Source organism: Manis pentadactyla, chromosome 3, assembly GCF_030020395.1.
Source record: "Manis pentadactyla isolate mManPen7 chromosome 3, mManPen7.hap1, whole genome shotgun sequence".
Classification (NCBI taxonomy): Eukaryota; Metazoa; Chordata; class Mammalia; order Pholidota; family Manidae; genus Manis; species Manis pentadactyla.
Window position 1 is genome coordinate 217,075,002 of NC_080021.1, and position 13,547 is coordinate 217,088,548.

A 13,547-nucleotide genomic window follows, 5' to 3' on the forward strand; every position below is an offset into this window, starting at 1 on the left:
AAACAGAAGTAAGGTGTTCAGAACCCTCTGGGACGTAGCGAAAGACTAGATGGTTTCTCCCTGAGATCAGGAACAAGACTAGGAAGGATACGCTCTCACCGTTCGTCTCTGATGCTGTACTTAGTACTCCAATAAAAGCCATTCTGGCTGCAAAGGAATATACAAAGCTGTCTGTTTGTAGCTGATCTTGTATAGGGAGAACCCCAAGCAATCCACTGAAAAGCTGTTAATACTAATCAATTCAGTAAAGTCACAGGATACAAGATCAATATACAACAATCAGGTGCATTTCTACACAGGAGCAATGAACATTCCAAATGAAATTTGTAAAAGCTTCCATTTATAATATCATCAAAAACAATAAAAGACTTGGGCATAAATTTAACACAAGAAGTATAAGACCTATACCCTGAAAACTTCAAAAAGTTGAAAGAAATTAGAGACAATCCAAAATAAGTGGAAGACATCCACACTCATGGATCAAAAGACTTAATATTGTTAAAACGGCAGTACTCCCCAGCGTGATCTAGAGTCAATGTGATTCCTATGAATCCAGCTGGCTTTTTTTGCAGAAATTGATAATCTAATTCTAAAATTAGTATGGAAATACAAGGGACCAGAATAGCCAGAACAATCTGGAAATAATACTTAGAGGACTCATGTTTCCTGATTCAAAACTTACTACTACAAAATTATAGTAATCATTACAGCATCTTACTACGCTGATGAACAGTGACTGTGAAGGGGTATGTGGGGGGGACTTGGTGAAGGGGGGAGCCTAGTAAACATAATGTTCTTCATGTAATTGTAGATTAATGATACCCCCCCAAAAAATTATAGTAATCAAGATAGTGTGGTACTGTTATAAGGAAAGGCATATAGGACACTGGAACAGAATTGAGAAATAAACCCTGTGTCTATGGCCAACTGATTTTTGACAAGGGTGTCAAGAATATTCAATGAGGGAATGAATATTCTTTTCAACAAATGGTTCTGGAACAACTGGAATTCATATGCAAAAGAGTGAATTTGGGCCCTTACCCCATACCATATACAAAATTAACTCAAAATGAATAAAAAACCTAAATGTAAACGTTAAAACTATAAAACTAGAAGAAAACACATGAATAAAATTTTTGAGACCTTGGATTTGGTAATAGTTTCTTAGATACAACATAAAAAGCATAAGCAAAAGAAAAAAATAAACTGGACTTCATCAAAATTAAAAACTTTTATACTAGACTTAGTGTGGTGATCTTTTGCAGTATGTACAAACATCAAATCATTATGCTGTATACCTGAAACTAATATGTCAATTATACCTCCATAAAAAAAATTAAAATGTTTGTGCTGCAAATGATCCGTCAAGAAAGTGAAAAGACAAGCTACAGAATGGGAGAAAATATTTGCAAATCAGATACCTGATAGGGATTTGTACACAGAAAATATAAAGAACTCTTACAATTCAACAACAAAAGATGACCAAATTAAAAATAGGCAAAAGATTTGAATAGACGTTTCTCCAAGGAAGATACACAAATGGGCAATAAATTCATGAAGAGATGCTCAACATCATTAGTTATTAAGGAAATACAAACCCAAACCAAGTAACTACTTCAAACCCACTGGGTATAATAAAAATGACAGATAATGCCAAGTGTCAGCGAGGCCTGGGGAACCTGGAACCCTCATACACTGCTGCTGGAAATGTAAAATGGTGCAGCTGCTTTGCATAGTACCTGGCAGCTCCTTACAAGATCAAACATAGTTATTCTATGACCCAGTAATTCTATTCCTAGACATATACTCAAGATAAATGAAAACATGTATCCACATGACTTGTACACAAAAGTTCACAGCAGCATTATTCATAATAACCAAAAGGTGGAAACAACTCAAATGTCTGTGAATGAATAAATAAAATGTGGTATATCCATTCAATGGAATATTATTAGGCAATAAAAAGAAATGAAGCACTGATACATTTTATAACACAGATGAATCTTGATAACATGATGCTAAGTGAAAGAAGCCAGACACAAAAGATCACATAATTACATTTAATTGAAATATCCGGACTAGGTATATCTATAGAGCCTGAAAGTAGGTAAGTGGTTGTCTAAGACTGAGGGGAAGGAAGGGATGAAGGATTGCTAATGAGTATGAGATTTCTTTCTGTGGGGGACAAAAATGTTCTAAAATTAGAACCTGGTGATGGTTGCACAACCCAGTAAGTTACTTGAAAAAAACACTGAATCCTACACATAAAAGGAGTCAACTGTGCATGTGAATGAAGCTCAGTAAAGCTGTTTAAAAAAAAAAAATCACTGAGCAGCCTTCCTTCATCTTGCCATTTACCACAGCACTTTCCAGTATCTGAAACTATCTTACTAAGTGGTTCATGTATGCGTTTGTCCCCTTACAAGAATGCAAACTCACTGAGGACTGTACCTGCCTAGCTCATGCCTCTCATCCCAGTGCCAACATGGTACCTGGCCCATAGAAGCTGTTCAGTAAAGATTCACTCAACAAAGAAATCAACCAAACAAAAAATAACCCATGAAAGGCTTGCCTCTTCTGGTAACATCAGAAATTCACAGAAAATAGTTGAAATTGATTGAAAATTAGGGAATAGAACAATCCTATGTAAGGAAAAATAAATACCTGTAGTTTTAAAAATAAAAAGCAGCTCCTCCTTTGCTTTTTCCAGCAATTTAGTACTAAAAAACCCTTCCAAATAAATGATGCAGCTCCTTGTGCTACAACCCTGCCACTGTGTCCTCCATTATTGCCTGTGACTGAATAAGTTCAAAGTTCAATTCCATGTCAAAGACCTCCCAGGGGACAGGCAGGATCAGATAAACTATGTGCTCTTTGCAAATTATCTCCACTGAACTCTGGACCAATGAGAAAAGACAGGGCCTGACCTTTAATCGCATGCAGAGCCAAGCTAAACATGGCTTCCGCTGTCTGCCTGCTGCCTGGAGCTGCAGAAAGCCCTTCTTAGACCCCAGACATGGACAAGAAGCCGGTGCACTTCACCTGCAGCAGCTCGACATGGGGTCAGGGAGGGCCCTTGGCACCAGCCCTCACGTGCCAGTCATTCTGGAGATTCAAAGCAGGGGAACGGGGATGGGGTGATTCCTTTGGCTCCCCCGTCCTGACTCTTCTCCCCACCCAAGCAGGGTGAGTCCCCCATGCAGCTTACACTTCCTTCTTTGTACTTCAAAGTGACATGACTGGTCTAACTGTGCGTGTGGTGGTTAAAAGGGTGAGCTTTGTAGTCAGATGGTTTGTGTTAAAATCCTTCAAAGTCACCTCTCTCGGTTTTAGGTTTTCTTATCTGAAAAATGGGCTGATAACATTGTTCTTCTTGAGATGGCTGATGTGATGTGATTAAATGAGATGCTGCCTGTGGAGATGCAGTAAGGAACCCACCCAAGTGCCAGGCACGTGGCCCTGCTCAATACAGGGTGCTAACTAACCTAACTAACCATATGGTTTGGGTGGGCAATAAGGTTGACCAAATTCTGAATCCTTATTCCCAACTGTTTATGGATCTCAATCAGGCTATTCTACAGCACTGAGCGTCCAACTCGCGACCTTGCAAATGCCCCTCTCCTCTTCCTCTACACAGAGAGCAATCTCAAATTGGCGTCAGCCTCTTCATCTGTTTCCCTCTTTGATTTCACGTGCCCCCTGTGTAGCCCGCTCTGCTCCTTCTGAGATGGCCTGTGTCCCTAAAGCCACAGTACATCCCTCACCAGACAGGAACCCAAGTCAGATGAGATGTGAGAGCAATGTCCCAATCCATGTGACTTCCACCCTGGCAAGTAAGACTGAAAGCAGGACACAAAAAGCAGACACAAACGGGGAAGTACAGGCAGGATGCAGGGTTCCTCTGGTTTGCCTTGGTGGTCAAAGATCTCCAGAGACCCAGGCTGGGTGAACCAACGTCCGCCTTTGCCTGCCTGCTGCCCTGAGCTGCTGCAGGGGGCAAGCCTGGGTCTGCGGGCCCGGCCGGATTCACATCTCTGCCATCATGACTGGGGCAGAGCTGGGGTGCCAAGCAAGGTGTGGAAGGCCAAAAAGAAAAGCTCTCAGACTCCTGCACATGCAGGACGGCCCTGATCATGACCCAGGGGTCCAGTGAGGGCATTTCCACCTAGCAACCCAAATCCAGGAAGTACTTTATATGTTACAGCACTCTCTACCTCTACCTCTGCGCTGCCAGCCACAGCCCGAAGTTCTAGTCTGTCTTGGGGCACAGCTGGGAATCCACGTCAGCATTTAAAGAAAGATGCCCTGCTACCAATAAACCTCTCCTTGGGGAGTATAACAGCCTCAAAGCAGCCAGCTCTAGCATACGCTGTGATAAATCAAGTGAAGAAGGTAGGTTCTTAGTAATGACAACCAACCTCCTTGGTGCTGCCAATTGAGGACAGCACTAAGTAGGGCAGATTTTAACTTGAAGGTGACACAGGTTCCAGGTGAAGTCACTCAAACCATGCATTTGAATGGTAATCACACACACACACACACACACACACACACACCACACACACACACACACACACAACTCTCTCTTCCTGCCCCTCTTTCTCCCCAGGTGAAGTCACTCAAACCATGCATTTGAATGGTAATCACACACACACACCACACACACACCACACACACACACACACACACACACACACTCAAACCATGCATTTGAATGGTAATCACACACACACACACACCACACACACAGACCACACACACACACACACACACACACACTCAAACCATGCATTTGAATGGTAATCACACACACACACACACCACACACACACACACACACACACACACACACACACACACACACACACCACACACACACACACACACACCACTCTCTCTTCCTGCCCCTCTTTCTCCCCAGGTAAGTCACTCAAACCATGCATTTGAATGGTAATCACACACACACACACACACACACACACACACACACACACACACACACTCAAACCATGCATTTGAATGGTAATCACACACACACACACACCACACACACACACCACACACACACACACACACACACACACTCAAACCATGCATTTGAATGGTAATCACACACACACACACACACCACACACACACACACACACACACACACACACACACACACACACACACCACACACACACACCACTCTCTCTTCCTGCCCCTCTTTCTCCCCAGGTAAGTCACTCAAACCATGCATTTGAATGGTAATCACACACACACACACACCACACACACACACACACACACACACACACACACACACACACACACACACACACCACACACACACACACACACCACTCTCTCTTCCTGCCCCTCTTTCTCCCCAGGTAAGTCACTCAAACCATGCATTTGAATGGTAATCACACACACACACCACACACACACACACACCACTCTCTCTTCCTGCCCCTCTTTCTCCCCAGGTGAAGTCACTCAAACCATGCATTTGAATGGTAATCACACACACACACACACACCACACACACACACCCCCACACACACCACTCTCTCTTCCTGCCCCTCTTTCTCATGTCCCTGGAGTTTACTGATCGCCTGGTGCCGAGGGCAGAGCCAGAGGGATGCTCCCACACGGTACAGAGCCCCAGGTGGCTGCACCAACCACCCTCTTAGCCCTTTTCACTTAGGGATGTGTGCTTCAGATTTTATGTATGTGTTTTTCTAGTACTGAAATTAAAACAAAATTTTGAAAGATTTCACACATATAGAAATACAACTTAGAATTAATCAAATCCATGTATCCATGAGAACTGCAGCAATGATGGACATGTTCTTTGTCTGTACTGTCCAACATGACAGCCACTTGTGGCTGCTTGAATGGTGGCTGGTGTGACTGAGGAACTGCACTTTTAGTCATCTGTAATTAATTCCAGCAGCCATCTGTGGAAGGTGGCTGCCGGACTGGACAGCATGGCTCTAGAAGTAGAACATTACTAGTTCCATCAATGCCACCACACACCCCTTTGGATCCCAGCTTAGCAGTGGCTTATGTGAGGGCTTAATTTCACCCTGGATGAGGCAGTCTCTGAACATCACTGTACCAAGGACCACAGAATCAGGCCTGGTGGACAACATTTCAAGGCAGTTCCAAATTACTGCAGCCAATCTTGACCAACAGCATGGCTGTCAGTTTCTCCTTACCTGGAGCATATGTTTTCATTTTCAGTACTGTGAAATTCCAAATATCCTAATACCAGTTTTACTGATCTGCCCTTTTACCAGTGGATGTTGGGTTGTTTCCAACTTTCATAAATAATGCTGCTATGAACGTTCTCAAACATATCTTCTGGAACACACGCGACAGTTTTCTATGAACAGGACTGCTAGACTACAGAGTATATACCATATCTACTTTTACAGATACTGCCGAATGATTCTCCAAAGTGGCTGTGCCACTGTGCAGTGCCACCAGCAAGGTCCCAGTGGCTGCACACCCCACCAACACCTGGGATTGCCAGGCCTGCATCCTTTCCGTACGGACATGCCTAACCTAAGGGAACAAAAGCTCTCTTCCCGAAGGAGGAAAAGCCACACGCTGGTGCCTCACTGTGATCTAGAACACCTGTGAGGGCAACCTCAAAGGTCACTGACAGAACTTCAGAAACAAAGCCTCAGACCACTGTGCGTGTGGCCTTTACACCGCGGAAGGTCAGGCCCTCCCAATGACTAATCTGCTAGTCACTTTTTCCAGAGGAAGGGGGCTTCTGTGGCCTCACAAGTTTCTGTACAAGTGGCCATGAGGTTCTTACAACAGGCACTTTCCTGGGCTGCAGATCTGGCTGCCAGGTCAGTCAATGTCCTTCTCTATGCAGACAGCAAGGGGGTGGGCAGGAGGAGAGGCACACAGTCTCTCACAGAATTAAGTCTCAACAAAAAGCCAAAACACCAAAGCCAAACCAATTTCTTCCCAAGTAGCTGCCAGGTGTATTTCATTTAAAAATTTTCCACTTGCCCCTTGGCCAGGCCTAACAACGACCTCTGCGTGTTGTTGACAAATGTACATATCAACTGGCCTTTCAAATGTCACTTGCGGCAGCAGCTGGGATCCCAGCTTAGCAGTGGCTTCTGTCAGGGCTTAATTTCAGCCTGGATGAGGCAGTCTCTGAATATCACTGTGCAAAGCACCACAGAATCAGGCCTGGTGGACAACACTTTGAGGCAGCTCCAAAATTACTGCAGCGATCTTGACGAACAGTGTGGCTGACCACTTCTCATTCCCCGTGTAAAATTTTACTCATTCCAAATGAGTAAAAATGACAGCCGGAGTGGAGAAATGACTTGGGGACACTAGAACAACTTTTAACCTGAGGATGTCAGATTTACACTTGCTTAGAGTTTCACAGACTAATGTTAAGAAGAAGGCAAGCGTGCGGGCTGAGCGGCTGTGGGCAGTGGGCGGCCTGTGGCTTTTGGAGTATGCTGCCTGTTAGGGCCTGACCTTGGTCACGTAGACAAACGTCTCGCCTCTTGGAGCCACAGGCTCCTCGCCTCTAAGCAAGCGTGGCCTCAGAACTCACCTCCTCAGCTTTCGTGAGGACTAAATGCGGTCCTATGTGCCAGACGTTTGGCCAAGGACCTGATATATAGCAAATACTCGGTAAGTGGCAGCCATTATCGTTACGAGATGACTCGTCAGGCCCCTGCCAATACTAACGCAAAAGCTAAAAATAACCCCAGCCCCACAGAATGGAAAGCAACCCAATTGTTCATTTTTTCCAACAATTCCCATATTAAAAGATCCTCTGTCTTACTCAGTATAGAACTTTTCAGTGGAAAACAGAGGGAGCATAATATTTGGGGTTTTGCAACACCAAAGGCTCTTTTATCATGAAAACCTGCTCACATTACCCATTTGCTCAGGAAGTGTGCTGATGATTGTGGTGCTGCTGTGCGCTGAGCAAAGAGTAAGAGCACCTTTTTTTTCTTTTTCAGCTGCAAAAGTAAAATAGCCTCATTATAAAAATTCATACAATGTAAGAATGTATAACACAGGAAAAAAATCCCTCCTAACTCCACATATGGCAGAGCTGAAATATTTTTTTAACTTCACAGTAGGTCGTGGGCATTTCCCCACATGATTCACAGCTGCAAGAGGCCGACTGCAACATGTTTAACCAGTCTCCTGACCGGCGGCTTCTAACTTGTCTCATCAAACAATGTTGCACTGATGGGCACCCCCATGCCTACCTCCCTGGGCACCTACCGGAGGCAGACTCACAGAAATGGAATCATGAGGTCAAGGGTATGGGCACTGAAAACTCAATTCGCTGCCATCCAGCTGCCTTGAGCCGAGGGCTGAGCTGAAGGGTGAGCCTGGGGCAGAGGCAGGGGAGAGGCAAGGCCTGCGGGATCCCTCCCACCTACAGAAGAAGCTGGGCTTCTCCCTGGATTGGGACTCAAGTCTCATAGGGCCACCATTTTGGTTTTACTTGCAAAACTGGTAAAGATTAAAAACAGATTCAGAAGTGAACAGATACTTCATAAACAATGACATCCAAATGCCAATAAACAGATAACAAGTGTTCAACTCTATGTGTCATCAAAAAAAATAAAACTGTAAAGTAATACCACTAGATACACCTTAATGAATAAGAAATAAAAAATAGGAAACACTAGGCATTGGTGAGGACGGAGAAGCAGTGGTGCTTCCCAACCACTGCTGCGGAGAAGGCGAGTGGACTAGAGCTGGACATCCACTTCCCCGTGGCTTGGGGATCCCACACCTAGGTGTATACCCGGGAGAATGCCTACTCGAACTCATAGCTGGGCATGTGCCAGAATACTGAAAGTAGCATGACCTACGTGCCCACTGACAGGAGGATGGATGAACTGCAGCAACTTTGCCTGTGGAAGACTATGCAGCAGTGAAAAGGAACAGCACTTACCACTGCAATACAAATCTCACAAATGCAGAAAGAAGCCAGACACAAAAAAGTGTAAGATTCCACTTATATGAATATAGAAACAGGCAAAACTAATCTATGGTTTTTAGAATCAAGAGAGTGGTTATGCTTAAAAGGGGATGGTAAATGGCAAGGGACATGAGAAAGTGGGCTATGGTCTGTTTCTGGAATTGCACCAGATTATTCTAGTATGTTCAATTTGTAGAAATTCTTAATGCTTAAGAGAGATGTGCCCTTCAGATCTGGCATACTTAACTAAAAAGTTGGAACTAAATTAGATACAAAGGTCTAAGGTTCTTCTAAAAAAGAGTCCACATGATTTTTACATGGGTCAGATTAACTCATTTACAATTTACAGAAATCCTATTTCCTGAAACAAACAAATGTATTTAACCATGAATAGCCCAGAATGAGTACCTTCCCAAAAATATCTCATAGTCTGTGGGCATCTCAGGAATATCTCATAGTCTGTGGGCATCTCAGGAAGCTCTGGAAAAACAGTAAAAGAATCTACATGAATGTAAATATTCTTATGATCTTAAATCACCAGTAAAGAAAAGCTTCCTAATCCCTTTTCCCGTAAGGTACGGAAAATTCAAAGAACTTAGTGTAATTACAATTGTATCCTATAACCTCTTTCATATTTTCAAGAAACTCAATGTATTTTGTACAATAATAATAGCATCTATTCACGAGGTTACACTAAGAATTAAACACAGTATTTGTTCAATAAATGCTTGAGCCTCTCATCTGTGACAGGCCCTGTATCAGTGTTGAGCAACCCCCCTTGCAGACATCCAGGGGAAGCTGAGAGGACAGTCGGGTAGACAAGGCTGAATCAAAGAGGCAGACGGGGGCTGAAGGTACACGTTTGGGCTCTGGCTGCATAGAGGTGACACAGGAAGCCAGGACTAGATGAGACCCCCCAGGGACATGTGCAGACAGAGGGAGGTCCAGGCCACTTTACTGTTGAGCACTCTTTTTCTACACACAAGTGCTTGGTGAGTCCCTGGGATGCCTAATGCGCAGCTCAACCCCAAGTCCAAAACTGTTCCTGAACCTCCCTCCCACAAACCTGCTGTCATCACATCTTGGTAAACAGGAAACTTCCCCTATCCAGTAGCTCAGGTCAAAACTCTTGACTCTGCTCTTGTTCATGTCCATCATCCGGTCCTTCAGCAAATCCTGTTAGCTCCACCTTAACAGCAATTTCAGGACTCAATGCAGTCACCACCTGTACCACTATTACCAGGTCCAAGCCACCACTGCTTCGCCCCTGGACCAACAGCTTTCTAACCAGCCCTTGCTCCTTGCCTTGTGAAAGATAAGTCCTGCTCTGTTGCCCCTCTGCCCACCTACCCCTGCCCACCCCCATGCATCTCTTTTTGCTCAAAGAGCAAAGCCCTTCAGAGGTCTCCAGGTCCTACATGACGTGCACCCTGAGGGTGCCACTCCCACCTACCCCTTACCCCAGCAGCCCTCATGCCCCAGCTTTGGGAATCAGCCTGTCCTCAGGAAACTGCCCCCAAATGTCCTCACGTGGGGAGGCTGGCGAGCACAGAGTGGCTGTGACTGGCTGGATCGTCAGCCTGACAACAGACCCTGGGATTTGCTAGTCAGGAAGCTCCTTCAGGTCTCAGGGCCAGCTTCATCCTTTCAAGCAAAGCTTTATCCAAAATCAAGGTGATGTTTCTGTTTCCAACTCTCTTACTGTCTTCTTTTCCAAATTTCAGAGTTCAGGAGAGAAAACGGGGTTCTACTCACTGGACCCTTGAGACCCTGATGGTGATCAAATCTTACTCATTGTGGAATCTGGCATTTAGCTTATTAACTGGCATGCAGTGAAAATAAGAGAGTGCTTGTTAATGAATGTGCAGAGAAAAGAACCAATGAGTGAATTCTGTACAACTGACAAACCTGCACACCACAGAGTGACATCCGATTTGCGATGCAGATGGGATGGTTATATGAATTTTTACTGTAATTCTTGAAGGAGTGCCAATGCATGTGCCAGAGAAGCTCAATCAGGAACTTTCTCTGATGTGGTGCTTCAGTTTGGGTTATGTGGGTTAGGAGAATGTTTGCTGTCCCAGGCCCTTGCAGGGAAAAGATGAAAGCGAAACCATACCTTCCACCCTCCCCCAAGTCTCCAGAGGACAGTGGCCTCTGGACCAGTACTGTCTAATGGAAACACATGTGAACAATATATAATTTTCTAATTTAAAAATTTTTAATTAACCCAACTTATCTACAATATTACCATTTCAACATGTAATAGGAGAACTATTACTGAGATGTTTCACTCTTTTCTTTTGTGCAGTGTCTTCAGGATCTGGCGTGTATCTTGCGTTCCTGAGTGCCTCCGGTGGGGCTCCCAGGGCTCCCGGAGCTCCAGGTCCTGGGAGTCGCTGGCCACCACCTTCCTAGCTGAGGAGCGCTGGGCCGGGGGCTGCTGTTCCCATGGGCCTCTTGAAAGAAAAGGCCTCGGGTGGGATCTGACTGCTTCCGGGTTGTGCTGCGGTCTTGGGGGCTGCTTCCCCTTTCCCCAGAAGGGCAGACAGTGTGCACACCGGCTCACCCTCAGGCTGGGCTTGAGGGTCACACATGATTTCCAGGCCATGAAGACGCACCACAACCGCTTCCCACATGGAGGCGCTGCGGGATCTCACTCCACCCAGTACCTGGCACAGGGGCAGAAATGCCAGACGACAGGCAGAGGAAACGTCCTGTGCACGGTGTGGCAGTGCACCGCGGAGCAGAGGAGGCTGCCTCTGCTTCAACAGAAGAAATTTCTGACAATCAGTTTCCCAACAATGAAAATCAATTTTCTTTGGTGGCAGGGACCATGGGCATACACGGTGGCACTGATATCATGCCCTACTGCTATGATATGTGGACAAAAAGGCATGACACTGACTTCCACACATGGCCCAGGACCAGCCCCATGAACTTATTCCCCATCCATTTGCAACTCTGATGAAGTGAAACCCCTCAATGTGTGTGACTAGCCAAGTTTGCCTCTGAGGACCTCACTTTTCCCATTTAGTCACCTCGCGTAGTACTCCCACTTAGTAAACATTCAATAAATATCATCTGCTGCCCAAAGGTTTCTGAGATAAATGCCACCATTTTGAGTGGACAAGTATTTTTTTTAACACACTTTTATTTAAAAATAAAAGAGATAATAATTGAGTGGGTACTTGTGGGTAAAACTGCAATATTTCCAGACTAGCTCGCCTGGCTTTAGTACATCTGTATATCAATAGGTGTTCAGGGGTGGAGAGAAGTTCGTCTTCATATCAATGGGTAATGACCTGGGCAAGGAGGGCTTAGCTGTACCTGAGAGGGGAGGGGGAGGGCCAGTTTTGCTTCTGCTGGAGCAGGAAAGAGAGAAGGTCCTGGACTGCAGTTTGTGAGCAATAAACGGACTTTAAACTTTATTTCTCCCTTTGACTGATTTTGGTTTTTAGAGATATTCTGCCCCAGGATTTCCTCTCCCTGGACTTACATCTGGCACAGTCGGCAGGATTCCTCTGAACCCAAAATCTCTTGTAAATGGGTGTGACCTTGGGAGGGCCGCTCCAGAAGTGACGGGGAGAAGCAGCGCTTGCACCGAGGGACGTGTGTCTGCACTCGTGTGGTCATGAAGGCGCCACCACTGCTGCTGGCCGCACCAACCCTAACCCACGGCCAAGCCGAAGGCTACTGCTTCTGCCACTGCTGCTGCTTCTGCTGCCTGGAGCCTGGTCACAACTATGGAAAGGAGCAGAGGTCTGGTACATCTTGACAGAGAAGCAACTGGCTGCCGTGTACCGCGCCTTGCTGGCTATGGAGTCCATTGTTGGGTAAGCTCCGACCAAGGTGATAACCACTTATCCCAATGTGGGGTGGGTGAGAGACTGGACCCAGAGGCCACGGAGTGGCATGGCACAGACACCTACCGTATATCATTGTGACTGGCCATTTGCCTTTGGCATCCCCAGAGAATAATGAAGCAGGTGCATTGGCCTGGGTGCGCTGGCTAGAAGGAAAGCCTGCCTCTGATGTGTCCCAATGGCTACATCAGCATTTGTTGCACGTGGGGCAAAAGACAATGTGGGCTGTAGCCTATGGGTGGGGCTTGCCAATCGACCTTTGAAGAAGTCAGCTGAGCCCAGAAGGAGGGCCCTGCACATTGTGCAGATCAGCAAACCACCAAGAGGGGCCTAGAGCAACTCTTTGCAGCCTGTGGCCAGTCGCTGGTGATTGAAAGCAATCAAGGCACCCACTTTATTGGACATGTGTTGCAAGGATAGATACAGCAATTAGGAATGAAATGGACGTGGCCCTGGACATTTTGACACGTGGACCAGTGATGGCTGGCTCTTCTGGCTCCTTGGGGAAAAGGCCTGGAAGCTGGCCTCCTCTGTATTCCTGGAATAACAGGAAAGTGACCCCCCAAAATCACAGTTATTTGCTTCTACTGGAAGTCCTTGTGTCTGGATGCGCCCCCTGGCTGCAGCTGCTGCGTGACGGCTGGAATGGACAAGTTTTGGACTTAATCTGCATGGGACTTTGAACATAGCTGAATCCTCTGGC

General features: G+C 45.7%; 1 protein-coding gene across 6 annotated transcripts in view; it reads right to left on the bottom strand.

Moving 5' to 3' along the window:
• RAPGEF1 (Rap guanine nucleotide exchange factor 1) overlaps nt 1-13,547 on the bottom strand; it is a 130,974-nt gene that overhangs the window by 65,799 nt on the left and 51,628 nt on the right. The window lies entirely within an intron of this gene.